Below are 27,423 nucleotides of genomic sequence, written 5' to 3'. Positions count from 1 at the left end.
TAAGATCCTCTTCCAAAAGAAATTACAGTGTGTTTAGTTTGAGTTTTTTGAATTAAGTTTTTTAAAAACTGAGTTTTTTGATTTTCGTGTTTTTTTGTTTTTAGTGAATGTTTTTAAAATTTAAACATTTTTTTTACTTTTTTAAATGCACCTTACTTAGATGTATCTAAAAAGTAAAAAATTTGTGAAAAAATATTTTTAAAAATTAATAAATACATAAAAATACAAAAAATGTACTTAATTCTCGTATTTTTTTTTTGTATTTTTGATATTTAGTGAATTTTTAAAAGGTTTTTTTCATTTTTTTTTTTACTTTTTTGATATATATATGTTAGGTATGTCTAAAAATTAAAAAAATTACTTAAAATATTAAAAAAAATTAATAAAAATAAAAAAACACTAAAAATAGAATTTTTTGAAAAATATTTTTAAAAAATGATAACCAACTTTCTTTCTCTCCTTTTTCTTGCCAGTCAGTACTGTTGAATCAAGGAACCATTTGTAGACCACCACCACCACCAATTAAAATCAAAACCAGTAATTTTCATCCCCCAAGAAGAGAGAGAGTGTGATGGAATCTCTTAACTTCAACAACAGAATAAACATCAGATGGAAAAAGAAACCCCCTCTCAGATCATCCTCCTCTCTCCTCCCAATCTATTTCCTCCTCTTCCCCTTCTACAAGCACATTTCCAATTCTCTCCTCTCCACCCTAAAAAATCCCCCCCAACCCCAGTCCCCCCACCTCTGCACCTCATAGCAAACCCTAGCTGGAGAGAAATTCCTCTAGTACGCACCCCACAGTGGGTTCAGCAACCAGTTGTCTGAGTTCAAGTACGCCATTTTGATGGCCGCGATACTCAATCGAACCCTAATCGTCCCTCCGGTGCTGAACCACCACGCCGTTGTTCACGGTAGTTGCTCTAAATTTAGGGTTTTGAGTCCCAACCAGCTTTGTTTTGCTGTTTGGAACCACACGATTAAGCTCATTCAGAGTCGCAGGCAACTAATTTGAGCTCATATATATGTATATATGTACACGTTCTTTATATATAAAACTTTGTATAGATGTGAATTGTTCAGTTTCTCAAGAGTGATTGTGGGTCTAATTAAGTCGTGTTAATTTTTTGTAACTTCACATCTAAATTTTTTGGCAATTTGACAAATGGGGAAAATGGGTTGAATTTGGAAACATTTATTATGGGAGCAGTTAACAATTTGAAGAAGAAAAATAAGTGTGACAAAGGCGTTTGCAATTTTACATCTAAATCTTTTAGCGTTTGCAATTGTTTGTGAATCTATATAAGTGTCGCTGTTCTGTTATGCTCTGTTCTGTTACTTCCCTGTTTTGTCCTTTGATTTTTCCCTATTTAGCATAGATTGTTGGTTTATGTTGTTATTCTATGTTGTATTGGAAAAGAGTTTAAATTGTTTCTATATTAATAGATGATCTATATGAATTGAATATGTTTTTTTTTTTTGTAAAGGTTTTGATGTCAAGTGAAGATACTGTTGAATTGTCTGAGGTACTTTATCATTGTATTAATAGATCATCTATTTGAATTGAATTGAATGTGTTTTTTTTATTTATTATAAAGGTTTTGATGTTAAGAGAAGATGTTCTTGAATTGTCTGAGTTACTATCTGTGTCTGTAATGCTAATTGGGATTGGCATAATAAGGTTTCTACAAACCCAATTTCTTGTAAAACTTCCTAAAATAAATTAAATAAACACACACACAGATCCTTGTCCTTTTTTCAAAGTTTCTACATGTGTAAACATCCTCAAAAGTTATGAAGTAATGTCCTAAATGTCAATATCAGATACTGCTTAGAGAACAAATGTGTAGATCAGCCCTTTGGTCCCTTTGAACCAGATTGAAATAGTGAATATGAATTTGAATGGTGTAATTATGGATTTCTAGAGGGAAATTTGAATTCGAGCTTATCGAAAAGTATTAAACGCCTGATTAAGATTTAGCATCCATCTGGGTCGGGATGGGCTGGGCTATGAAAATGATGTCCAAGCTTGTTTGCAGATTAAGCCTAGCAAGTTTTTTTTTAACAGATTAGGAAAAGCCGTAAGTCAAAATCTTAGATCCAAGTCCTTTCCAACAAGCTTGACCTAGATGGGTTAACGGGCCTGGCTGGGGCACGTTTACTTGTAAGCTAAGCCCAACGAGCTTTTACCCTTGACGGCTAGCCTAGTTGATCAATGAATTTTCCCCAATATGCCCAACTCAAGTTCACTTTTATCGGTATCTCTCGTGTGCCCTCCTAGGAAGGGCCTAAAAGTCTCTACCTAGGACATGGTTCCCGTTTATCAAAAAAAAAAAGCCCAAGGAGCTTTTTCGGACCTGTTAAACTTTGCGAACTAAAACCTTAAGCTCAAGCTCTTTTATCAACTGGGTTTGACCCAAATAGGCCAATGGGTTAGGCATGTATGCTTGTCTTGATGAGTCGAGATTCAGGCCTATTTTTGTGTATCAATGTTGATGATTTAGAATGAGATGAACTACTATCAATAATTTAGCCATTCAAATTGATAATTCAAAAGATTAAAGTAGTATACAAATGATAGTATGAAGGGATAAAATAAAGTTAGTATCTTTCTTTCTTCATTTCTCTCTATTTTCTTGCTTTTCTTAGGGCTGGGCAAGAAATCCGTAAAATCCGTAATCCGATCCAGTCCAGTCCAATCCGATAGGTTTGGATTGATTTTTCGAATCCGTGGTTCGGTTCCGGATTGAAGAATTAAAAATCCGTAGTCCACGGATTGGTTCCGGATTGAACCTCACGGTTCCGGATTGGAACCGATCCGGACCGTATACAAATAGTCTATATTTTTATTATACATCCTCCCCCATAGTATCTTCTCTTATTCTATATAAAATCTAAACTCAAACCTAAACCTCGTATAATATCTTCTTTTATTACTTTTGTTTTTTAGTTTTTAGTTTTAATTTGTAATGATCTAAATACTTATAATGAAACTAGTTTTTTTATGATTGTTTAAATTCTAGAACATTATGTCGCTATTATAAAAAAACATGTTGCTATTGTAGAACTAATACAGCGCTATGTTTATATTTTTATAAAATTAAAATATTATATATATATATATATTTTTTTTTTTGTTATTTAATTATGTGAATCCGTGGTCCTAAACCGATCCAATCCGTGTTGAAATGGATTGGTTCGGATTGGTTCCAAGATTTAAACGGATCGGATTGGTTCCGATTTTTCAGGAACCGTAAATAACAGATTGGTCCTGATTTTATCCCAATCCGGTCCAATCCGGACCATGCTCACCCCTAGCTTTTCTCCTTTTAAGCAGCTAGTGTATCTATCCATCCAATTGTGTAACTCATATTAAATTCCACATATCCACTGCTGGAAAATACACTTTTAGGTACTAAAAACGTCAATAATTCTTTTTGTGGCGTTTAGTACCAAATGTCGACAACGCGGCCGTCGCTATAGCTTTATGGCGTTTAAAAAATGTCGTTATATTAGTAACCAAATGCCGCTATAGCTTTATGGCGTTTAAAAAATGTCGGTACTATGACATCACTATGATATTTAGTGACGTTTTTAAAATGCCGTCATAGATATTGGCCCTGTTTGGTACAGCTTAATTTCAGCTTATTTCAGCTTTCAGCTTAATTTAAGCTATTTTGATGTGTTTGGTTTAGCTTATAGCTTATAGCTTATAGCTTTGTGGAAGTCAGAAAACAGCTTATTCTTTAAGTGGGGCAGGAGATGCTTTAAGAATAAGCTGAAAATCAGCTTAAGCTGAAAGTTATAAGCTATAAGCTGTTTAGCCATAAGCTATAAGCACTTTCCCACAGCTCTACCAAACAGGGCCATTTATACATTTTAAAAATCTAGCCATTGGGGTTGGGATATAGGGACATTTATAAAACGCCTCCATAGCCCTTTTTTTTTTTTTTTTTTAATTGTGCTAAGCTTGGCATTTAAATATAGTGATAGATATTTATACCTATCATAAACAATTATTAAGAACTAATAATTGATGTATATTAAAATAATAAATAAACTAAGCTTGAAAACAAAATTAAAAATAAGAAACAATTCATTGCATACCTAAGAATAGAAACAATTCATGTTCAGATTTTAAATACATCAATTAAAATCAAAATGGTCAAGAAAAAGTCAAATTACTTGAACTTTAAGAGTAGCTATCATCAATGTGAGATGAACAACATTTAAAAGAGGTGATTTGCCAAAAAAAATTTGCACAGAACCCCATAAACTGTTTTAACAATTACAACCTTCAAGGCTCTCATCTTAGTAGCTGCTTTAAAGACAAACAAACACAAACACAAACATAAAGCAGCAGCAGCAACTATTAAAAAGATAAGGATCTTACAGAAATGACTCTCAAGTGGGGCATTAGCAGAGACTAAATAGAACAACTATTAAAAAAAATGTCTACTCAAGTGAAGAGACTCCCAAGTCCTACTCCTAGCAGAGCTACTTACATCCTCTGCTCAAGTGACCTCCATTTGGGCTCATTTATGTGTTGAGAAATTGCCAATTATTTATCTTCATTTGTCACCACAATGACAGCTGCTAGGTTTGTCTTCTATTCTGCATCATTTGCTCCCAAGTATCATACAAGCAAAGCTGAGAATTTACAATAGAGATGTTTCAACATTAGATAAATATTAGTACAACCACTTTGAGTCTAGTTTCTCACTCATTTACAAGCTCGAACATGAAGCTGATAAAGTCAAAACAATCAGGGCTAGTCCATAAACTGGCTGATAAAGTCAAAACAATCAAAACATGAAGCTCAACTCAATTGACTATAATTTTATTCAAAAAGCAGGCTCCAAATATGATGACAAGGTTTACATAATTAACAATGTGAAAGTATTCAAATAATTCATCATTTTACTAGCAAAACCTTGCATCATTGTCATTACCCACTCAGCTACTTGCTGCATCAACCAAAAGGCACAGAATATTACCAAATTTCCCACAAGATTTGGATTTTTTTCAAGGTATTATTCTCTAGGTTAATATATAAAACTATGTGGCTGATTTGGCTTAATTCAAGTTTTTAATTTGTTTCCAAACTAAAAACAACCAAATTGTATCACTCCAATTTTTCATTTTCTTCATTTTTTCAGGTTATCCAATCTCAATATCACGCAAAGATGTGTTGCGTTGAATTAATTAAAAGAAAATAAGAGAATTAAGTATAAAAAAAAAATACCCTAAAAATACACAAAACAAGGAGGAAAAGAGAAAAGTATATTATGTTAAAGGCATACCTTCTTTACTTTCTTTGTTAGATGATTGCATAGGAGGAAGCGCCTCCAGCAAAAATGTCACAACAGCTACAAAGTCTATAGCCTGATCAAGAAAAGAAAACAAGGGGAGAACAAAACTTTATTGAATTTTGGCATCTAAAAAAAAACAGCAATAAACGTGAACATTTTCACCAAACTCGTTATTAATACAAATCCAAAGAGTCTAAACGAGGAGCAAACAAACAATACCAGTACATTATGAAATCACATCATTTCCTTACCATATCAAATGAACAATCAGGCTGAGAAATCACATCATTAGCATGATTTTGCACACATAATGCCATCTGATGAATATAATGTACACTCAGCCCCCGTGTCGCAAAAATCTGGATAAATAAAGGAAGAAAATTTTAAAATTTTTATAACAAGATAATAAATGTTTGAAATAAAACTTTTTGGCAACAAAATTAGCAGGAGAAAGAGAATATATTATGGCGGTGCTTGGGAAGGAATATGTGAGGCTATTTTAGCCTCATTCAAATAAATAGCCAAAAAGTCCAACTGTAGCTGAGTTTTTTTATTTTTATCAGAAATTGATGCAGACAATTTGGCAGAAGTGTCAGGGCAGATTTGAAATTACCATTTTACCCTTTTAATCTTTAACTAACCCACCAACTTAGCATTCCAACACATAGGGGCAATTTAGTAATTTCATACCCCAACAAATCAATCATCATGTCTTTGCTGTCTCTTGATCACGTCAGACACACCATTTTCAGAATAATTTAATTATTTTTTACCTCAACATCATTTCAAACACATTTTTTAATACAACAATCAAACAAAAAATTCAATCCATCTTCCCAGACACAAAAACTAAAATAGCCTATTAAAATAGTCAAAAAACCTCTAAAATAGTCATTTTCCAAACACCCACTATATGTTTTGTGTGCTGACTGTGGAAGAGATTCTGCCTCACTAGACCCTGGTGAAATCTAAAACATAAAAGTATAATGTTGCAGTGTGGGGACTGAGAAAACCAAACTACCTCTTTTAGATATGGAAAAAGCTTCCACAAGAAAGGAATTGTAAGAATTTGTGATGAGAAACTCCATCGGGGATCAATATTAGCACAAACACATGATCTCTGACCAACATGAGGTATAATGAGGGCAAGGATACTCTCCAGAGAAGATATTTTCCCAACAGAATCTTGAAATTTTATACTTTCCTGCAAAATTGAGAACACATCATCAAAGTAGTCCGTCATATGCAAATTACTAGGGTTGCCTATCTTGAAAAATGGTCATGGAGATTTCCCATACAGTGTGATTCTTTATAGCACTCTATTATCATAAGTGGTGTGGGATGCAAGACAATGGTTGGGATTCGTTAGAGGTTATTCAGGGGAATTCTTGATTAGGTCCCACCTCCTTGTGATCAGATGCTTTTGCACCCACTTTTTTATTTATGCCCTGTTAACATAATCTATTATCTATCCCCAAAAAACAAAAAAAAAAAAAAAAACCGACAGTTTCTCACAATCGAGACCAAAATCCTGATAATTCATGATGTCTCCAAGTCTTGAAGGTCAGATTCCAACTATGGCAAACAAGATTCAACAACAGATGTGCTTTAAAGAACACCCAATGTCGACACTGGATTAAAACCGCATTACAGTGCCCTAGGGATCACAGTTTTTACATTAATTAATTTTTTAGAATAATTTATGCCATTTGGAATTCCCCCAATTACAAACATTCAAGTGAACCCCCTGACAATACAAAGGCCTACAACTTAATGATGGCTTGCCCCATTTACTTTTCCGCAGAAATTGTTAACCTAAGACTCTAATGCTGTGTTTGGTTGAGGGATTTGGGGAGGGATTTGGAAAGGGAAAGGGAAAAGGTGTGTGAAACTATGTGAAATATAGGCATAATTTATTCACATTTCACCTACCTTTTCCATTTCTCTTTCCAAATTCCTTCCCAAATTCCCCAACCAAACACAGCATAAGAATAAGATTAATAGTAAGTGCATGTGGTCAAAAAGAAAGGAAAAAAGGTATGATATATATAAGATATATCATGGAAGACAACCAAAAATTATAAAGGGCCAGTTGGTTTGAAATGTATCTTTCCAGTGAGTACAATCTCTCTCAATAAGGAATATGTATTTCTTTGCAAGAGATAGCCAACTATCTTACAAGACCAGGGAAGTCCGGGATCAATCAACAGAATGACTGCCTCTAACAAGAAGATTATTGATGTACTGAATTTATCAGACGTCATAAACAGTTGATCCTTCAACTGATTTCTGCCAATAGAAAAACCTCTAGTAAGTAAGTTTCTGTTTCAAAGCAACTAAAACATAAAAACTGCATCAACAAGTTTATGGTTCCACACTAAAGTGATCGAAGTAACAATTTCTAATGGCTTTATATCAACTATAGCTAAACATGTTTCAATATTAGAAACTTAGCTACGTACGTTGAAAAAAATTGAACATCAATACAAGATTCAGCAAGCTGATTATTTGCACAGAGGTATAATTCTACCTCATACTTCTATAATCAATAAAAAAATTGACTGAAAATGTAAACAAGCAACAAACCTTACAATGAAGTATGCTTACAAGTTTAATGGGGTCAAAGCTTCAATAAACAACAAAATCAAAGAACTAGTCCGAGCTAAACCTTATCAGTAACAAGGTTAGGTTATCCAACTTAGATTGAGCCACAAAACCACCCAAATTTATGACTGCCATCATCTGTAATGAGGAATGGGTGGCCATAATGTCATGGATATCAACTGCTTAAATATGAGATTTCTCTTTCTATTTCTTCTGATAACAAAAAAAAAAAAAAAAAAAAAAAAAAAAAAAAAAAAAAAAACAGAAGTTGGAAGTCTACAACCATAGTTCAGCACCAAATGCTTATCAGGAAACCAATTGGTCAAGGAGAAAAGTGCCAATGTGAAGCTTTGGGTCTCATACAAAGAAGAGATTACTTGTATTAATATAGAAACAGGAGAAAGTTCAAGTTGACTAAAGGATTACTTTAGCAACTGATTGTTCAAGGTAAAGTAATGCAATATAATTCTTGTAGTCTCACTACTAAAGCAGCATGATGTGAGAGTTCCTGAATCATATTTGATTTCTTCATATTAGTTTTATGCAATGAATTAGATTAGTTTGATTAGCAAATATAATTAACGGTCAAAAGGTTCACAAGTCTGTCAGGTCGTAATTATCTTTTTTGAAGTTCACTTAAGTTCAATTAAAATTTGTTGTTTCAAATCCTAATGCATATATCTTTTTTGTGGATTAAAGAAGAAAAGTAACTGGTGGAGAAAATCAGAATCCAGCCCAAAAGAATACCTGGATGTAAAGAGACATCGAACAATAATGTAAGATCAGGTGGATTCAAAAAGATAATGGAGATCCAATTTGGAGCAAGCACATTACCAAATCAAGTTACTATATGGACATTAGTAGAAACCACAATTACAAAGAGAGAGAAAAAAATAGAGAAATAAAACCATGTACTAACTTGAGGGTGAGGATCCAATAATACTACCTGTCCACATTTTGGCAATGCTTCCCATAAGTCATAAAGAAATGCTCCCTCACTCTCAGACGTTCAGCTTCTACTGCCTTTCTTCCTCTGAAGCATTTCTGTAAGTAGAAATTAGTCAAGTTCCAAACCTCACAAGAAACAAATGAACAAGTTTCTAGAAAGCTTCTCTAAAGAATAACGAATGTAAGAAAAATGGTTGAGAGCACTAAAAGTGGTACTCTAATAGCACCACTAATGATGTGGCAGTAGGCGCGCCTATGCTTTTTTTTTTTTTTTTTTTGGCATTTCCAATGCATTAGTGTTATTAGTGGTCTTTTTTTTGGTGGTATGAATCATTGTTGCAAGTGTAAAAGCTCCATATTTTAAGTCAGAATAAAAAATATTTTTTTTTAAAAAAAGGTTACTGCATAAAAATTGAGCAAATGCCTATTCTTGATCCCCACAACTGAGTTGTATTTGCTAGCCTTTGCAAGCAACTAACATCAACAAAGTCATAGTCATGTGTGTGCTTGGGTAACCGATACATGACTTTGAAATTTTAAAGTAAATACGCATTCTTATAAATTAGAAATATAATAAGGTGTGGAGGGGCAAGCAACTTCATGGATAAACCAACTATAACTAGATTAGTGGATCATTGAACATTAGAAAATTCATGATAAACCAAGTCAACTACCAGCATCAAGAACATCAAAACATTTCACACAAACAAAACATCAATAACTGAAACAGAGATTATGATGTGGTATTTTGATTGTATAGTATATACATATATACAATTACTTGGCAACAACCAAATCAACAAAGCAGAAGAGGGTTATAGTACATACATATTGTGGGTAATTGTATCAAGCTCAATATGTGGTAAGCCCTACAGGTGCCACATCACCAAAACCCCACCCACGTGGCAGACCAATAAGGCACCACGTCGGGCATGTCGTATGTTTGCTACATGGCGAGCCCTACGAGCGTCATGTGCCAAGGCAGCCAAGATTATATGCTTAGCCTAAGCGGGAGCATACATATAAGCCCAAATATATCTAGATATGAAGAGCCCTGCAACAGGCAGCACCATGGCCCCAGGGCCCATGGTCCTTCATACCTCGCTCCAAGGCCAAACAACAATACAATCAGCTCCCGGCTCACTTGGACTTGGATTGATAAACAATGGCTCTCCTAGACATTGAGATAGGCCTACGGCCCAACCTCCTACTTGGTCGCTCAAAAGCGAGCCCCTCTCTTAAACATCGAGATAAGCCTGCGGCCCATTCTCCTACTTGGTCGTTTGGAGGCGAGCCCCTGGCTCTCTTAAACACTAAGGTGGGCCCTGGCCCATTTATCTACTTGGATGCCTAGGTTGGGAGCAGGACCCAGGCACTACTGCTCAGGATCATCAGAGGATACTGGACTGGCGGCTGAGGTCGTGGATCGTCGAGATGTTTGTCTTCTTGCTAAGACAACTCCATCTCGACTAGGCTTGGAGAAGAGGCCACAATGACCTTACGTTCATGTCATCCGATGCATATACGAAACGTTACTTTCTGCCTGCCATGAAACGTTGCTCTCCGCTTGCCGTCAAGCCACAGACGGCAGAAGGGCTTATATCACTTTTGGCAGAGTTGAGGAGAACGAGCCACCTGTCCAACAGTTTGCTTGGGCTCCAATACTCCTGCGGCCTATATAACGTATCGTATATATAGCGAGACACAACAACAACAATACAACCAAGTTTCATACTTAAACACCCTCTCTCACTTTACATTAATATTTAAGGTCTATCACTGCCAACCTCTCCCTCTCCAAGCTTGCCTTGACCTCCTTCTCTCCACCTCCGGTGATCTCAGGCCATTGAAGTGCCCGCCATCTTCCCAGACTACCTCTAACCACACCTCTCACCCACATTATACTCTGCTGGGGAAGAGTGGTGTTCGCTTCACATGGCACCCAAAAAGAACACTGGAACTGGAGTAGCGACATCCCAAGGTGGCGGTAGGGAGACCTTAGCGGAGACCTCGGAACACAACTCCGGCGGCTCTCCGGAAGAACAATCCTCCCAACCGGTTATAGCAAATCAGCTACGCGTATTGACTGAGAGCGTCACCTCCCTTCAACAGAACCAACAACTCTTAATGGACGCCCTGCTAGCCTTACAAAGGACACCTACGCTCCCATCATCATCTAACCCTTCTACATCATCTCAAAATGGCGCTCCGCCATTAGCCCAGAATGGCTCAGAAGCCAACCTCGCTACGCAAAACGACTTGCGAACCCCAGCGGAGGGACAAATAGCCCTCTCGCTCCCTCCATTAGCTCCCAGCTAGACACCCCCACCACAAGTTGGGTCCATTAGTGGAGCTCCCACTGCAGTGGCTTCGATTGGCTCTCCAGCTCTTCCAGCAAATCAGAATTTTTCCCAGCCATTAACATTGGAGGTCGTAAAAGAGCACATAAGTAGCCTACTTCAGACGAACAAAGGTTACATTCCTGCCTCCCCAGAATTGGACCTCCGTCCCCCTTACCCTATTCACATCGCAAGTCTTCCATATCTGGTAGGATATACAGTACCCAAATTTGTCCATTTCGACGGACGAAAAGGAAACGCCAGAGAGCATGTTTGACGCTTTCTTGACGCCCTTGGAGCTCACTGAGAAGACCGAAACCTTCGCATGAGGGAATTCTCCAAATCCCTCACAGATCGAGCATTCTCGTGGTATGCCAACCTTGCTACTGGCTCTATTTCTTCATGGGAAGACTTGGTAAAAAAGTTTCACATCAAGTTCTTCTACGTTGAAGAAAGGTTAACCACCCCTCATCTTATAAGGGAAACACAACGACTTGGAGAGGACATTCTCGTTTACGTCCGCTGTTTCAGAGAAAAAGCAGTAGATATACAAGACCCGATGGAAGAACACCAGCTGGTGTCATTATGCATTGAAAGGATGCTAACGACTTATAAACTCCAGTTAGTCAACCACCACTTCCCTGACTTTTCCGCTTTATGTGCTGCGGCCCGAAACATAAGTGAAACGGTAAGATCAGGGGCACGAATGACAGCACCACAACCCCACTCATTGTGACCAATGGCACCTCAACCTTCCTCATAGAGGCTTAACCGACGCAACCACGTCGTATATGCAGCCAAAGGATCCTTTGGAGGAAGAGGAGACCCGCAGGCAAAAAAAGAGAAAGTTTGATCAAATTCCCCCGCCATTACCTATCTCAGTGAACGAGGCACAAGCACTCCTCAACGCCTGGGTAGAAGATGGAAAAGTTCACCTCCCCGAGCCAAGGCAACCTATCACCAAAAAGGATCAAGCGCGGGCCGACTATTGCATATACCATCGTTCCATTAAACATCCTACTACGGAATGTTGGGCACTCAGATCCTTAGTTCGAAAAATGATGTTTGACGATGTTTTGGAGCTACCCCACCAAACAGAAGATGTCTTGAAAGATCCTCTCCCGCGCCACAAGGATAATTGCAAGACGGTCATGATGCTTTCGCATTATGATGAGATGGAAGAGCCAATGGTGTGCGAGCTCTCTGAACTCCCAACTTCCACTTGCCCGGACTTTGAGACCAGGCGTGTGATGGCACTTAAGAAATCGACAAAGTTCAAGTGGTTCTTCGACCAATTCGGCCTGTCTGACGTAACACACTTTGAAGCCACCAAGGCCTTTTTAAGACTTGCGGAGCAGAATGGTGAAACGTGCATGAGTGTAAGCGGGTCAGTAAGGAAAATATTTCGGGATAACTCATTGGCGATAACCTTTACCGAGGCCGACAAGCAAGTACTATTTCCACATAATCGTCCCCTCTACGTCCCAGTATTCATCAATGGAATGGAGTTTCAAAGAGGATTCATGAATGGAGGAGCTTCACTCAATGTAATGCCTTATTCTACTTTCCAGGCAGCCGGGATCCCACCAAAGCACTTAGTCAGACAACCCATCTCCATCACCGGTTTTGGAAGCCAAAAAATTAAAACCATAGGTCATGTCTAGTTAGACTTAGTAGTAGGACCAATTCGTTCCACTACTAAGTTCCATGTTATAGAAGCAGAAACGACCTATTAGGCTCTCTTAGGGAGAACTTGGCTTCATAGATATGCTGTGATCCCCTCCACATAGGAATGGCAACGGGGCGGGGCGGGGCCGGGGATCACCCTCCCCGTCCTCGATCCCCGATGGCAGAACTTCCCCCCGTCCCCGTCCCCGTCCCCGACGGGGAACCAACTACCACCCCCACCCCCGCCCCCTAACGGGGATCGGGTTTCCCCGACCCCGAAAATCCCCGGCCAAAAAAACAACATCAACAGAATATTTGGGCTCAAACACAACATCAACAACATAAAAAAAAAAAAAAAAAAAAAAAAATCAACAACATCTCAACATCAACAGATTATTAACAATAGAGAACAGATCAACCACAAAAAAAAAAAAAAAAAAAAAATTGATAGAATAAGACAGATCTGAGAGAGAGATGGCCACGGCAGAGGCAAATCTGCAGATCGAGCAGATCGAGCAAATTGCAGCGGTGAAGAGCTACTGAGGGACGACGGCCACGGCAGAGGCAACGGCGTCGGCAGATCGAGTCGACGAAGGAGGTAGAGGCGTCGGAAGAGGCAACGGTGTCGGCAGAGGGAAGAAAGAGAGAGAGAGAGAGAGAGGGACGATCGGAAGAGTGAGGAGGTGAGAGTGAGACAGAAGAAAGCGTGAGAAGAGAAGAGAGAGAGAGAGTCTGTGAGAGAGAGTGTGAGAGAGAGTTGTAGTCTTGTTGATCTGTAAACAATGAAGATATATATAATATATTATAATATATAATATTATTATTTATAGCCTGTAATCAAACATAACCAAACATACATATATATATATATATATATAAACTATAATATAAATCGGGGGATAACCGGGGCTGGGGGCGGGGCGAGGGGCGGGGTCGGGGCCGGGCCGGGGTCGGGGATGAAATATATATCACCGTCCCCGGCCCGAATATCACCGGGGATTTGTTTTTAAATACCATCCCCGGCCCGTCGGGGGTATTTTTCGGGGAAAAACCATTCTTATCGGGGACGAGGGGTCGGGTCCCCGTCGGGCCGGGTTGAAATTGCCATCCCTACCTCCACATACCATCAATGTGTCAAAGCAGTCTACAACAATGAGGTAGTAGCCATAACTGGCTCTCAAAAGCCTTTTCGAGTAGATAAAGCTCACATGGCAGATGCGGTATTTTATAATCATGTCGATGAAGATGAACCTCTCCTGCCACTTCGAGGAACTCCTATACCCAACTGGGATGACCTCTCTGAAGGAGATTCATCACCACCTCGCAGAAAGACATTCACCAAATCAGAGCCTTCAAGAAAGCTCCCTAAAGTCACCAGGTTTCAAACAAAAGATGGCAAAGTGGTATACCGTTTGTGACGATGCGAGGGGTTGGCGAACGTTACCTATGCCGACCCCCAGCTAGACGACGTAGTAATCGCCCATCGTGAACTAAGTGGAGAAGATCACTGTTGCTACACCTTGTCTGTGCTGGCCCAATGCCCGCCAATGGCAAAGAATAAAAAAGTAGAGACAAGAAAAGTAGAAGGAGAAAAAAAGTCGTGGCTTTTTCAGCAACAGATAAACCCTTTGATAGATCCTATTGTCCTGCGATAACTCATTTGGATGGAGCCGAAGGCTCAAAAGTTAAACCCCTCGCCAAGACAACCGTTTCATCTCCTAACCAAGTCCCCGCCAACTCAATTGTAATCTTAAAGCAAGATGGGTTGCAAGATGTTCGACCTGCTCCAGAGTGTTTACAGGATGGCCCTCGGCCCCAAAAGCAAGAACTGGAAGAAATCAACATGGCCCCTAAAGGGGAACCCAGGCGTCCTATCTTTATTTGCAAAGATCTTCCAGCAGAACAAAGGAGGCCCCTCATCAAGTTGATCAAGAAGTACTCGGACGTTTTCGCATGGACATATGAAGAAATGCCAGGATTAGACAAAGATGTTACCATGCACTGTTTGAATGCCATCCCCCTGGCTCGCCCAGTCAAGCAAGGGGTCAGATTTTATAAGCCCGAGGTGGAGCTCAACATCAAGGACGAAGTGGTGAAGCTGCTTGGAGCAGGGTTTATCAAACCCATCCAACATCCCACCTGGCTTTCTAGTATCGTCCCAGTTATCAAAAAGAATGGTCAAATTCGAGTGTGCGTCGATTTCAGAGATCTAAACAAATCTTGCCCCAAAGATGAGTTCCCACTCCCAAACATAGATACCTTGATCAATTCAGCAGCGGGGCACCATATGTTCTCATTCATGGATGGTTTCAGCGGTTACAACCAGATTAAGATGGCTCTAGAGGATGCCCCAAAGACAACATTTCACACTCCTATAGGTAACTTTTTCTATACTGTAATGCCTTTTGGGTTAAAAAACACGGGAGCAACATACCAGAGAGCTATGACAGCCATTTTTCATGATATATTGCACAAGTCCTTGGAATGTTACATTGATGATTTGGTAGTAAAATCCAAAGAGGAGACTAGTCACCTCAAAGACCTCCAAAGAGTCTTTGAACGTTGTAAGAAATATAGACTCATAATGAACCCGCTTAAATGCGCATTCGGAGTCATTGCCGGCAAGTTCCTTGGCTGCATCGTTCATCGCCATGGGATAGACCCCGACCCAGCAAAGGTCGCCGCCATCAAAAATATGCCACGACCAACCAATCTAGATGAGTTGAGAACCTTCCTTGGTCGGGCGTCTTACTTGAGACGGTTTATCCCAGCTATGGCCGAAATAACACAACCCTTCAATTCTTTACTAAAGAAGGATGTCAGGTTCATTTGGAATGAGGAACACCAACAAGCATTCGAAGGAGTGAAGACAGCTTTAACATCCCCTCTCTCCATGACTCCTCCTCAGCCGGCAAGGCCCTTACTCCTCTACATCACTTCTACGCCGAAATCAGTCGGAGCTTTGCTCGCCCAGGAAATTAACGGATTTGAACGTCCCGTGTACTACATAAGCAGAGTCATCCAAGGGGCTGAGATCCGATATTCCCTCATTGAACGGCACTGTCTCGCCCTAGTGTTTGCTGCCAAAAAGCTCCGTCATTACCTTCTTTCTTACCCCATCCATCTCATGACCAGAAGCGATCCTATCCGATTTCTCCTCACTAGACCAGCGCTCTTTGGTAGGCCAGCCCGTTGGCTCCTATCTTTAGCGGAATATGACATCACTTGCAAAGCTCCCAAGGCCATCAAGAGTCAAGCGCTCGCTGACCTCTTGGCTCACTTCCCCAGTGGAAAACATGAGCCGCCCTCGGATGAATTGCCAGGAGATGAGTTCCAAGCGGCTGAAGTAAACACCGAAGGAGAATGGAGTTTGAGTTTCGATGGATCGTCCACCTCTAAAGGGGGAGGAGCTGGAATAGTCCTTGTTTCCCCAAATCAAACTGAAGTCAATTTGTCATATAAACTGGATTTTAAATGCTCTAACAACGAGGCGGAATACGAAGCCCTGGCATTGGGGCTTATGGCAGCACTCCACCTAGGAGTAAGTCTTCTATGTATCAAAGGCGACTCTAATCTGGTGGTCAAGCAGACCAATGGAGACTATGCTATCAAAGAGCCCTCTTTGGCTTCATACGGAACCATCGTCCAAAGGTTGACAGACAAATTCGACACGGTAAGGATAGAACACGCTCCTCGCTCCAACAATCGACACCCGGATGCCCTCGCCACCTTGGCCTCTAAGGTGGAATTCTCAGAAGAATCAACCAAGATAGAAGTCCTGAAACGCTCCGTGCCATGTTTAGTAACAACTATCTTCCCTGAAAAAGAACCTGCCGATTGGAGAGCCCCAATCATCGATGAGCTTCGTGCCCCCTCAGGTAAACTACCTTTGAGTGAGACCAAACACTTCACAATTTATCAAGGAGCCCTCTACTATAGAGGGCCTGGTGGTTTATTGGCACGATGCATTGACCTTATCGAAGCCAAGTCTAAATTAAAAGGGGTGAGGAGATGTAAGCCTCTACAGGAGGCTACAACGACAAGGATATTATTGGCCTACCATGGCTAAGGAAGCGAATGACCTTCAAAGGAAGTGCACCAAATGTCAAGAATTCCCTCCAAAGGCTGAATGCAACTTCACAGAAATCACCTCCGACTGGCGTCAGGTATACATAGATTACCTCAAAGAAGAATCATTGCCACCAGAACGCTCTGCAGCCGCAATAATCAAGAAGCGAGCTCCGAAATTCTTTTTGCAAGGAGAGCAACTTTTCAAGCATGGCTTCGATGGAAAGCCATTACGTTGCTTGTCAGGAGCTGAAATCCATAAAGTTTTGGAACTTGCTCATGGATCAGATCACCAAGGTGGAGCAAAACTATTTCAACATCTTCTACATTTAGGGTATTATTGGCCTACCATGAAGGCAGATGCCAAAATGTACGCCAAATGCTGCAAGCCTTGCCAACTCCATGGAAATCTCATTCATGCACCCACCACTGATTTACATAGTTTGAGCCCACCATGGCCTTTCCACACGTGGGCTATGGACCTCATTGGCCCCATCTCTCCGCCATCAAGGGGACACATATAGATTGTAACGGCTATAGAGACCTATACTAAATGGGTAGAAGCCATCCCTCTAAAAAAGGTAACAAGAGCTGCTGTCTCAAATTTCATTCGAGAATTCATCATATGTCGTTTCGGCATACCTAGAGTAATTCTTTCAGACAATGGGACCCCTTTTGTCAATCGCCAAGTCGGACAACTCCTTGTCTCCTATGACATCACGCACCATAAATCAACTCCTTACTATCCCCAAGGGAATGGGCAAGCAGAAGCGACCAACAAAACACTCCTTAGAATCCTTTCACGGACTCTCAAGGATTATCAAAGGGATTGGGCGCACGTACTCCTAATGGCGCTCTGGGCTTATAGAACATCCAAAAGACAGCCGACTCAAATGACCCCATTCTCATTGGTATACGGCACGGAAGTAGTTCTTCCAGTGGAAATTGCCATACCCTCAGCTCATATGGCCCTCCGAAGTGAAGTTACTCCAGACTCCAGATCCTATGAATTGGAGATCCTTGATGAAAGAAGGGACAAGGCCCTGGCTAACCTCAAAGTTTACCAAAGTCGCATAGCTCGAGCCTATGATACCTTGGTGCGCCCCAGACAATTCCAAGAAGGTGACTTGGTACTTCGTGCTGCACCTCATGTCATGAGAGGAACCTCTACCCACAAGTTCACTCCTAAGTGGCAAGGACCTTACGTAGTAAGAGAGGCCAACGAGAATAGTTATTATAGAATTTCTGAACCAAACTCGCAAGCTCTCTTGAGCCCTATCAATGCCAAATGGCTAAAGGCCTATTTCCCTTAGGATAAGAGTGAAGAATCACCCCTGAGAAATTTACTCTTACTGATGTAATGGCAATGTAAAACATCAGCTCATGCTTATGTTAAATTAACAATCATTTGCTATCTTCATTCTCATTACGTTTTGTGTGACTATTAATAAATCATCAATCAAAAAAAAAAAAAAAAAGATTGAGAGAGAAAACAAAAATATATACAGTACTTGGGGTTTTAGCTCTACCAGTACAAGAAATTCTTCAACTTGTCTAACTTAGACCTATCTGGCTATCTAAGTCAAAAGCCTCATCTTCCACACTAATAAGCTGAGCCTCTACCACGGCTCTCCTCTCTCTCAAACTTGATATCGCCAAGTCCACATTCGCCAATGCCTTGGTCGCTCGCTCTAACTCCACCACAGCCTTCTCCCTAGAAGACGCCGATTCCATCAAAGCCCTGCCCATTTCCGCTAGCTCAAACTTGAGATGGCGATTCTTTACCTGCACCTCCATACGAGACAAACTCTCTCTCAGCCAGCTCACCTCAAACTCATGCCGCTGAAACGCAGCCACAGCAGCCTGAAATGACTGAAACGTATCAATAGAAGTCTCCAGAGTAAGACCATGAAACCCACTGAGCATATCACAGAACGCCTCTAACAAATAGCGTCGTAAGAACATAGCCTCCAAACGCATGAAAGTGTTGGGTCTATGATAAAAAATAAAGCTCAGCCTAGGCAAACATTTATGTCGCACGCCAGCAAACAGTACCTTGGGATCGAGGACTTGCTCCTTGCCATCAACCCCTGCCAAGGATACGCAAAACCACCATCAAGACGGGTCACGGTAAACTCGCCATCCAAGAAAGGTAAACTCGCCTGACCGTCGGGAGCAATAGTATCATCATGGACATAACTACCACTCTTACCAAGTGGCAGACTAGTAGCAACTCCCAACGAAGTAGGCAAAGTACCAGGCTGAACGTCCACCAAATGAAGGCTAGTCTGAGCACCAACTGAAGCCACAACTGAAGGCACACTAAGACGAGCATCCACTGATGAAAAACCACTACTCCCACCAAATAAAGATATGGTGGGGACTCCACCAGGAGGCAGGCGAGACTGAACATCAGACAAAGGCAATTGACCGGTCGGTTCATCAACATCGGACTCCCCAAGCCTAACTGACTGTGCCACCGGATGCCCTAACTGCAATAGAGGAGGTGCAAAAGTCACTCTACTCTCACCACATGGCGCAACAACCTCAGATCTCATCCTATCAAGAAGAACATCTGCCTGCTCGAATGTAACTTTAACAACATCATCATCTCTCGCATTCAAATTGGCCTCTGAGCTATCCCCATCGTCACCCTCACTTTCGAAATCACTAAAACCTTTAGCATTACTTTGTTTCCGCAACCGCCGACGCGGAAGCAAATCATCAGCAGAGTTCTCCTCTTCAGAAGGCACGCTTACCACCCTAAGTGCCACAGAAACATCATGATGGATAGCTGACCTTTGTACCTGAAGAAACGAAGCGCCCAACTTAAAAGCACATAAAAGAAACACAACAAGAAAGAAAATCACAAAAAAAAAAAAAGAGAAGCTAACCTTTATTCTCTGGGAAGGCTCCTTTCTAGGCTGGCTCGGGCGTCGTTTGGATGTACCAACTTCCCCTCGAAAACCGTCTGTACCAACCACCCTCGCCTGAGTCAACACATCAGAGAGTAACTCTAAGCGTGCAAATCGAGACAACTCGCCTCTAGCCAATTCAGTTCGGCCTTTCACGCGCGGTTGACACAGTTCGTTATCCGATGGAATGCATATAAACTCTAAGTCCCCAATATCACCCCCGAGAAACTCTTGAAAGGCGGCAAAAGTCTCCCTCCAATAATGTCGCCAACCAACTGTTACCCCACCTACACGATCAGCCCTCGTTCGAATAAACTTGCCATACTTCTGGAGTCTCGGAAGATGAGTATGACAGAAAAACTGCTCAAAAGTATCAGCCACAGAAAGGACTACGCTAGGACTAGGGACCCCCTGATCAAATCCAAATTGGCGAGCCACTCTCGTCGGATTATAGGATATAGAGCCATAAGCTCCTCCTATAAAATAAGGCAAGGAACATGACAAGAAGCTACAAGCCGTCATTGTCTCGGCATTACTCAGTCGACCATCAAAAGCCACCTCAGAATCTCTCGAGTCATACATCCGAAACGGAACCACCCCGACCACAGGAGGAACGTACGGACGAGCTATAAACTCACTCTCATCATCAAAAATATCCATAAGCGGCCCCCGAATGCGTGTCCCGTACCATCTTGTAGCTTGGCGCTCTCACCCCTCTCCAGGCTCAAAATCCGTCGGCCTAGGATCAAGCCTGGGAAATCGTTCATACAAGAACATCTGCAAGAAGGAAGTCGATACAAAACTAATAACATCATACCGACCCTTCGACTTCTCTGCTCCAACCTGATACATATCAAGCCGTTTGTATAGAGTACCCAAAAACAGTGGCCCAAGTGCAACCGAAAGACCACTCGCAAGATAAACAGCAATATCAAACACAGACAGGTCTACTCCATCCTTGGGTGCTCCCTCCAAGATATACCAACTCAACCAATACGCAAGGAAAGCAGCAAGGTAGGTGGAACTATGCTTATACTTTTCATATCCAGGCCCATTTACCCAATTTTCTTCTATTTCGGTTCCTTCTGCCGGAGATGGATTCAAATCTCGATACCAATATCGCAGCCATCCCCCAAAGGTATTCTTACAATGCTCCCGACGCTGCGGCCCAAGATACACCCCTCCTTTATCGTAGCCGCTCAATAAGAATCCTGCCTCTGAAATTGAGGCTTTCAAAATCGATACAATCTTTAGATGACTCGGAACAGATTTATTAGCAAGTGGATCTGCAACACCAAGTATAGGCAAACCAGTCAATGCGCAGACATCCTCCAATGTAGGTGTCAATTCCCCCCACCGAGTGACAAAGGTGTGAGAATTAGAACTCCAACGGGAAAAAGCCACACTCAACCATGATGGCTCCCTTCTCACATTCAACCCCACACTTGCCACTATAGCACCATACACACCTGCATTCTTTAAAACCTCTTTAGAAGAAGGATTAGTCAGCACTTCCTCAGCCCAAGTATCGAAACCCCCACCATTCTTGGTAAAAGCATAGCTGTCATGAGCAGGGAATGCATATGGGTAGAGGCCGCGCTCTATGTGTAACCACATAATAGATTCTGGAGCTATCATCCCCTCTGCTCCTTCTTCTGCCTCGGGTACCCCCAACAAAACTTGAGATCGATTAACAGTCCTCTTATCCTCCAATTGTTGCCAGAATCTGTCCCCGACTCCAAAATAAGGAGCACGAAACCAGTGCTTGATAGAAGGCACCTCAGCAGCCTCTTCCCCACTTGCTTTGCTTGGCAACTTTTTGGCCACTTTCTTCGACGAACATACAACGGCTTTCCACTTCATTTTGAGCAAACAATCCCTACCTGCATCACCCCAAATTGCAACAAGTAAGTTTTGCATTCATGAATCACACTTATACTTAAAATAGTAATAAATAAATAAAATAAAATAAAATAAAATTAATTAATTAATTAATTAATTAACCAACTAAATAAATAAAAATAATAATTATTTATTTGCTTATTAATAAATAAGAATAATTCTTCTAATTTTTAGCTCTTCCACTTTACTTCGTGTTCTCTAAAATCCCTCAAACCAGCTCTCTGATCTTATTAGCTCACATTTCATTAGCTCACCAATATGAATAGAGTTACTCTCCTCAATGGCCTCCTCAAATCACCCAGTTCCTAGCTCCCAACAAGGGGCGGACCAGATTTCAGTTCTGCCCCCCCAACATGTGAGGGATCAAAGTCGGATGCGTTCTCTTAATTCTTGGCTTACCATGTGATGCTAACTAGACTCTCAATTCTACAACTCCAATATTTTATTAATTTTTGTTAGAATTCTCCAATTCCATAACTCTCCATGTGTTAGCTCACCATTCTCATAGATCACTAATATTTTATTATTATTTTCTTAACTCACCAATTTCATGGCTCACCAATATTTTAAAATATTATTTTCTTAGCTCACCAATTTCATGGCTCACCAATATTTTATTAATTTTTTGTTAGAGTTCTCCAATTCCATAACTCTCCACGCGTTAGCTCACCATTCTCATAGATCACTAATATTTTATTATTATTTTCTTAACTCACCAATTTCATGGCTCACCAATATTTTATTAATTTTTGTTAGAATTCTCCAATTCCATAACTCTCCATGTGTTAGCTCACCATTCTCATAGATCACTAATATTTTATTATTATTTTCTTAGCTCACCAATTTCATGGCTCACCAATATTTTATTTATTTTTTGTTAGAGTTCTCCAATTCCATAACTCTCCACGGGTTAGCTCACCATTCTCATAGATCACTAATATTTTATTATTATTTTCTTAGCTCACCAAGTTAGTGGCTCACCAATATTTTATTAATTTTTTGTTAGAGTTCTCCAATTCCATAACTCTCCACGAGTTAGCTCACCATTCTCATAGATCACTAATATTTTATTATTGTTTTCTTAACTCACCAATTTCATGACTTACCAATATTTTGTTAATTTTTGTTAGAATTCTCCAATTCCATAACTCTCCATATGTTAGCTTACCATTCTCATAGATCACTAATATTTTATTATTATTTTCTTAGCTCACCAATTTCATGGCTCACCAATATTTTATTAATTTTTTGTTAGAGTTCTCCAATTCCATAACTCTCCACGGGTTAGCTCACCATTCTTATAGATCACTAATATTTTATTATTATTTTCTTAGCTTACCAATTTCATGGCTCACCAATATTTTATTAATTTTTGTTAGAGTTCTCAAATTCTATAACTCTCCATGGGTTAGCTCACCATTCTCATAGATCACTAATATTTTATTATTATTTTCTTAGCTCACCAATTTCATGGCTCACCAATATTTTATTAATTTATTTTCTCATAGATCACTAATATTTTATTATTATTTTCTTTGCTCACCAATTTCATGGCTCACCAATATTTTATTAATTTTTTTTAAAGTTCTCCAATTCCATTACTGTTCATGTGTTAGCTCACCATTCTCATAGCTCACTAATATTTTATTATTATTATTTTCATAGCTCACCAATTTCTTAGCTCATTAATATTTTATTATTAATTTTAGAGCTCTTCATTTTTTTTTCAACTCTCCAACGTTTTTTAAACTCTCAAAAATCACGGCTCTCCTAATATTTTATGGCTCACCAATTCCATAGCTCCCCACAATTCTAATATTTTATTATTCAAAATCTCCAATCTTAGAGCTCCCTAATATTCTAAGCGTAGAACTCTACTTTTACAACTCCTTAATATCTTATTCTAATATTTTATTTTTATGTCCCGACTATTTCTCCACACATAAAAAAAGAAAAAGAAAAGAAAAAAAAGGGGTTCTCCAACCCTTGACTCTTTACGAAAATAACAATTTTATTATTATACAACTCTCCAAAATGCAACCCTCTATTTTTAACTTATCTCATTATTTATTTTATTTTATTTTATAGCCTGCCCCCTTTTCTTTTTCTTTGTTTCATCACAAAACAGACAAAACACACACACACACACACACACACACACACACACACACATATATATATATATAGCAAACAAATAAACACATACATAGCCAATCTATGGGAGATTCGAAGCATACCTCACGGAAGACAACTCCAAGAAGACGATACCCAGATTGTTGTTTAGCTTCCAACGCACCAGGTCCTCCTCACCCAACTCGCAATTGTGGCTCGCCACTTCCCAACTCACCCTCCTCGCTTCTCACCTTCTCTATCGCCTATCAATTACCGAGATTTTGCCCCTTCCCTCAAGAATCGACGACAGCAACTAACCCCCAAAATCCTTTAGCAAAGAAATCAAAACCCTAGCCTTCCTCTAATGTCAGCTCACACTCCTTCACTTCTGCGCAGAATCTTCGATCAAGATCCAAACCCACTTCCTTTGGCAGAACATTGTGTTCGCAAAACCTTTTAAAAATCGATTTCAAACATTGGCAATACAGACGACCAACCCCAGCGGCAGACCCAGAACCACCCTTACGGCTCGCCGACGGCAACCTCTACGCTTCGCAGGTAACTCTCTTCCTTCTCGCCTCTCTTCTCTCTTCGTGCCTTCTCGGAGCTCGTCGGCAGCAAGCTTTTTTCCCTTCCACGGCTGTCAACCTTTCTCTCCCAGTTGAACTTTGGATTTTCTAGTCTTTCACTCTAAGTGGGATTCTAGGTTTTGTTTAGAGAGAAAACCAAAGGTATACCCAGACACAAATCTTCCCAAACAGTTTTCCTAATGGTATAGGAAACCTAGTTGCAGATAACCATGCCAATAAAACATCCTTGCACACCTTGGGTAAAGGGAGAAGACGTGGGCAACAACCGGATAATACAGAGTCCCTCTCTGATCCAGTTCAAAAAAAAAAAAAAAAAGGGTCTGCACAATGGATAAAAGGAGAAGTGGACGAAGTAACCAGAATTTGGACAGCTCTGGTCAAATTCAAAATACACGGAATACATAAAAAAAAAAAAGGGGAGTGAACTCTCCTTTCAAACAGTTTCGAACAAGCTAAAGTCATATACACAAACTTCTTTGAATTCAAAAAATATATATATATATATATATATATATAAATATAAATAATAATGTGTATATAGACACACATTCAGGATTGCACCTTTCCGAAGATGAATCCTTAAACCAATCGAACTCTTTGCTACAGACTGCAAATACCTTAAAGCCTTCAAAAAGTCACTTTACTAATAGCTACACAAGCTATCACATTATACTGAGCAACTCCAAAATTAGTAGGTCTGCTCTAAACCTATAACTTCAATTTATGAGTTGTCTTCTTCATGGATCGCCCATTCCCAATGTAAAGCTGCAAAAGTTAGTAAATTCACCTCCTCTTTCCCAATGCAATCTCATCTTTATAAGAGAGCAAATACGGGACAGCAACAAAAAAAAAAAAAAAACACAGGCAAATTCATATCCACTCGCCAACATTCTCCTCTCAACTTTAACAACCCATTCTCTCTAAATGGCTTCCAGAGGAGAGGGGCACCGAGATAACACCATTTGGCGGCCGGTGAACAAGGCTCCAAACCAAAGAGGCTCAAACTATAGAGCTTCAAGCTCCAACTCTAGAGCTTCAAGCTCCACTCCTACTCACCGTCGCCGCCCTGTGTTTGAATTCTTTTGAAAGATGCTCTCCATGCCTCCATGGCAATTCCAAGATCTGCTATTCGAATCCCCTTGGATCCAACACCTAATATCTGCTCATACAGTCGTAGAGGAACCGGAAGAATTCCGGGGTAAAATAAGAGGATGGTACAAGGCACTAACCATTCCAGAACTTTACAAAATACCACTGTCCTACACTTGGTTTTTGCGAAACCAAGAAATCAACCTCACTCTCCAAGGATCCACCTGCCAGGCAAATCAGGTATTAATCCCATATTTCAAGAAGATCCGCATCAATATCCTCTCACAAAGACCGACAGAGAGAGATCTAGACCACCACATCTCCATCATGTCAGCACCATTGGAAAACCCAAATGAAGATTTGGGACTTAGGTGGGACATAGAGAACTTTGCAGATCTCAATATGGGAGAAGAGAGCGCTTTCCACAACGCTCAGCCAAACATCTCCTACAACATTCCACTTAACATTCTCTTCTTCAACACTGAGGGCGTCGCTCGCCCTAACTTCCTCCAACACTACATGCACCTACATTCTAGCAGACGCTTCCACCTCGTCATCATCACAAACACAAAAAAAAGGGAAAGCGAGGCCCAGTTCATGAGCCAAATCATGGGTTACTCCAACACCAAGACCATGAACCCACCTCCAAGCGGCATGGAAAGAGTAACGGGCGGAATTTGCTGCCTATGGAATGAAGCTGAAATCTCATGTGATGTAATAGAGATCCCGTGGAATCAAGCCATCGCCCAACAAGCTCACATCTTTATCCGGCCGACTCGCACCGAATGAAATTTAAAATGTAAACTCTCCATGAGCAATCTAAATGCCCCTATTGTATCAAAAGCCTAATTTTAGACGACTCTATCTGAATACTTGTGTGCATGAGTTAATATTTTTCAAAACTTTTTAACATAGTCATGTACAAATACTCTCATTAGCTATAAGAGCATCTGTACAGGGGGGCATTATTGTGGGTACTTGTATCAAGCTCAATATGTGGCAAGCCCTATAGGTGCCACATCACCAAAAGCCCACCCATGTGGCAGACCAATAAGGCACCACGTCGGGCATGTCGTATGTTTGCTACATGGCGAGCCCTACGGGCGTCATGTGCCAAGGCAGCCAAGACTATATGCTTAGCCTAAGCGGGAGCATACATATAAGCCCAAATATATCTAGATATGGAGAGCCCTGCAATAGGCAGCACCATGGCCCCAGGGCCCATGGTCCTTCATACCTCGCTCCAAGGCCAAACAACAATATAATCAGCTCCCGGCTCACTTGGACTTGGATTGATAAACAATGGCTCTCCTAAACATTGAGATAGGCTTGCGGCCCAACCTTCTACTTGGTCACTCAGAAGCGAGCCCCTCTCTTAAACATCCAGATAAGCCTGCGGCCCATTCTCCTACTTGGTCGCTTAGAGGCGAGCCCCTGGCTCTCTTAAACACTAAGGTGGGCCCTGGCCCATTTATCTACTTGGATGCCTAGGTTGGGAGCAGGACCCAGGCACTACTGCTCGGGATCATCAGAGGATACTGGACTGGCGGCTCATGGGATCGTCGAGATGTTTGTCTTCTTGCTAAGACAACTCCATCTCGACCAGGCTTGGAGAAGAGGCAATAATGACCTTACGTTCATGTCATCCGATGCATATACGAAACGTTACTTTCTACATGCCATGAAACGTTGCTCTCCGCCTGCCGTCAAGCCACAGACGGCAGAAGGGCTTATATCACTTCTGGCAGAGTTGAGGAGAACGAGCCACCTGTCCAACAGTTTGCTTGGGCTCTAATACTCCTGCGGCCTATATAACGTATCGTATATGCAGCGAGACACAACAACAACAATACAACCAAGTTTCATACTTAAACAC

At 40.6% G+C, this 27,423-nt stretch overlaps 1 pseudogene across 1 annotated transcript in view; it reads left to right on the top strand.

Moving 5' to 3' along the window:
- Window positions 1-530: 530 nt before the first annotated feature.
- LOC114300176 (inactive poly [ADP-ribose] polymerase RCD1-like) overlaps window positions 531-27,423 on the top strand; it is a 60,409-nt pseudogene continuing 33,516 nt past the window's right edge. Inside the window, exons 1-2 of the transcript XR_014347885.1 lie at window positions 531-1,002; window positions 1,488-1,526. The product of XR_014347885.1 is annotated as an inactive poly [ADP-ribose] polymerase RCD1-like (transcript). The remainder of the gene's footprint in view (window positions 1,003-1,487; window positions 1,527-27,423) is intronic.

The sequence above is a fragment of the Camellia sinensis genome, chromosome 13 (assembly GCF_055761805.1).
Source record: "Camellia sinensis isolate YWXY chromosome 13, ASM5576180v1, whole genome shotgun sequence".
Lineage (NCBI taxonomy): Eukaryota > Viridiplantae > Streptophyta > Magnoliopsida > Ericales > Theaceae > Camellia > Camellia sinensis.
The sequence above is the reverse complement of the archived record's forward strand: the minus strand, read 5'-3'. Positions and strand labels throughout refer to the sequence as shown.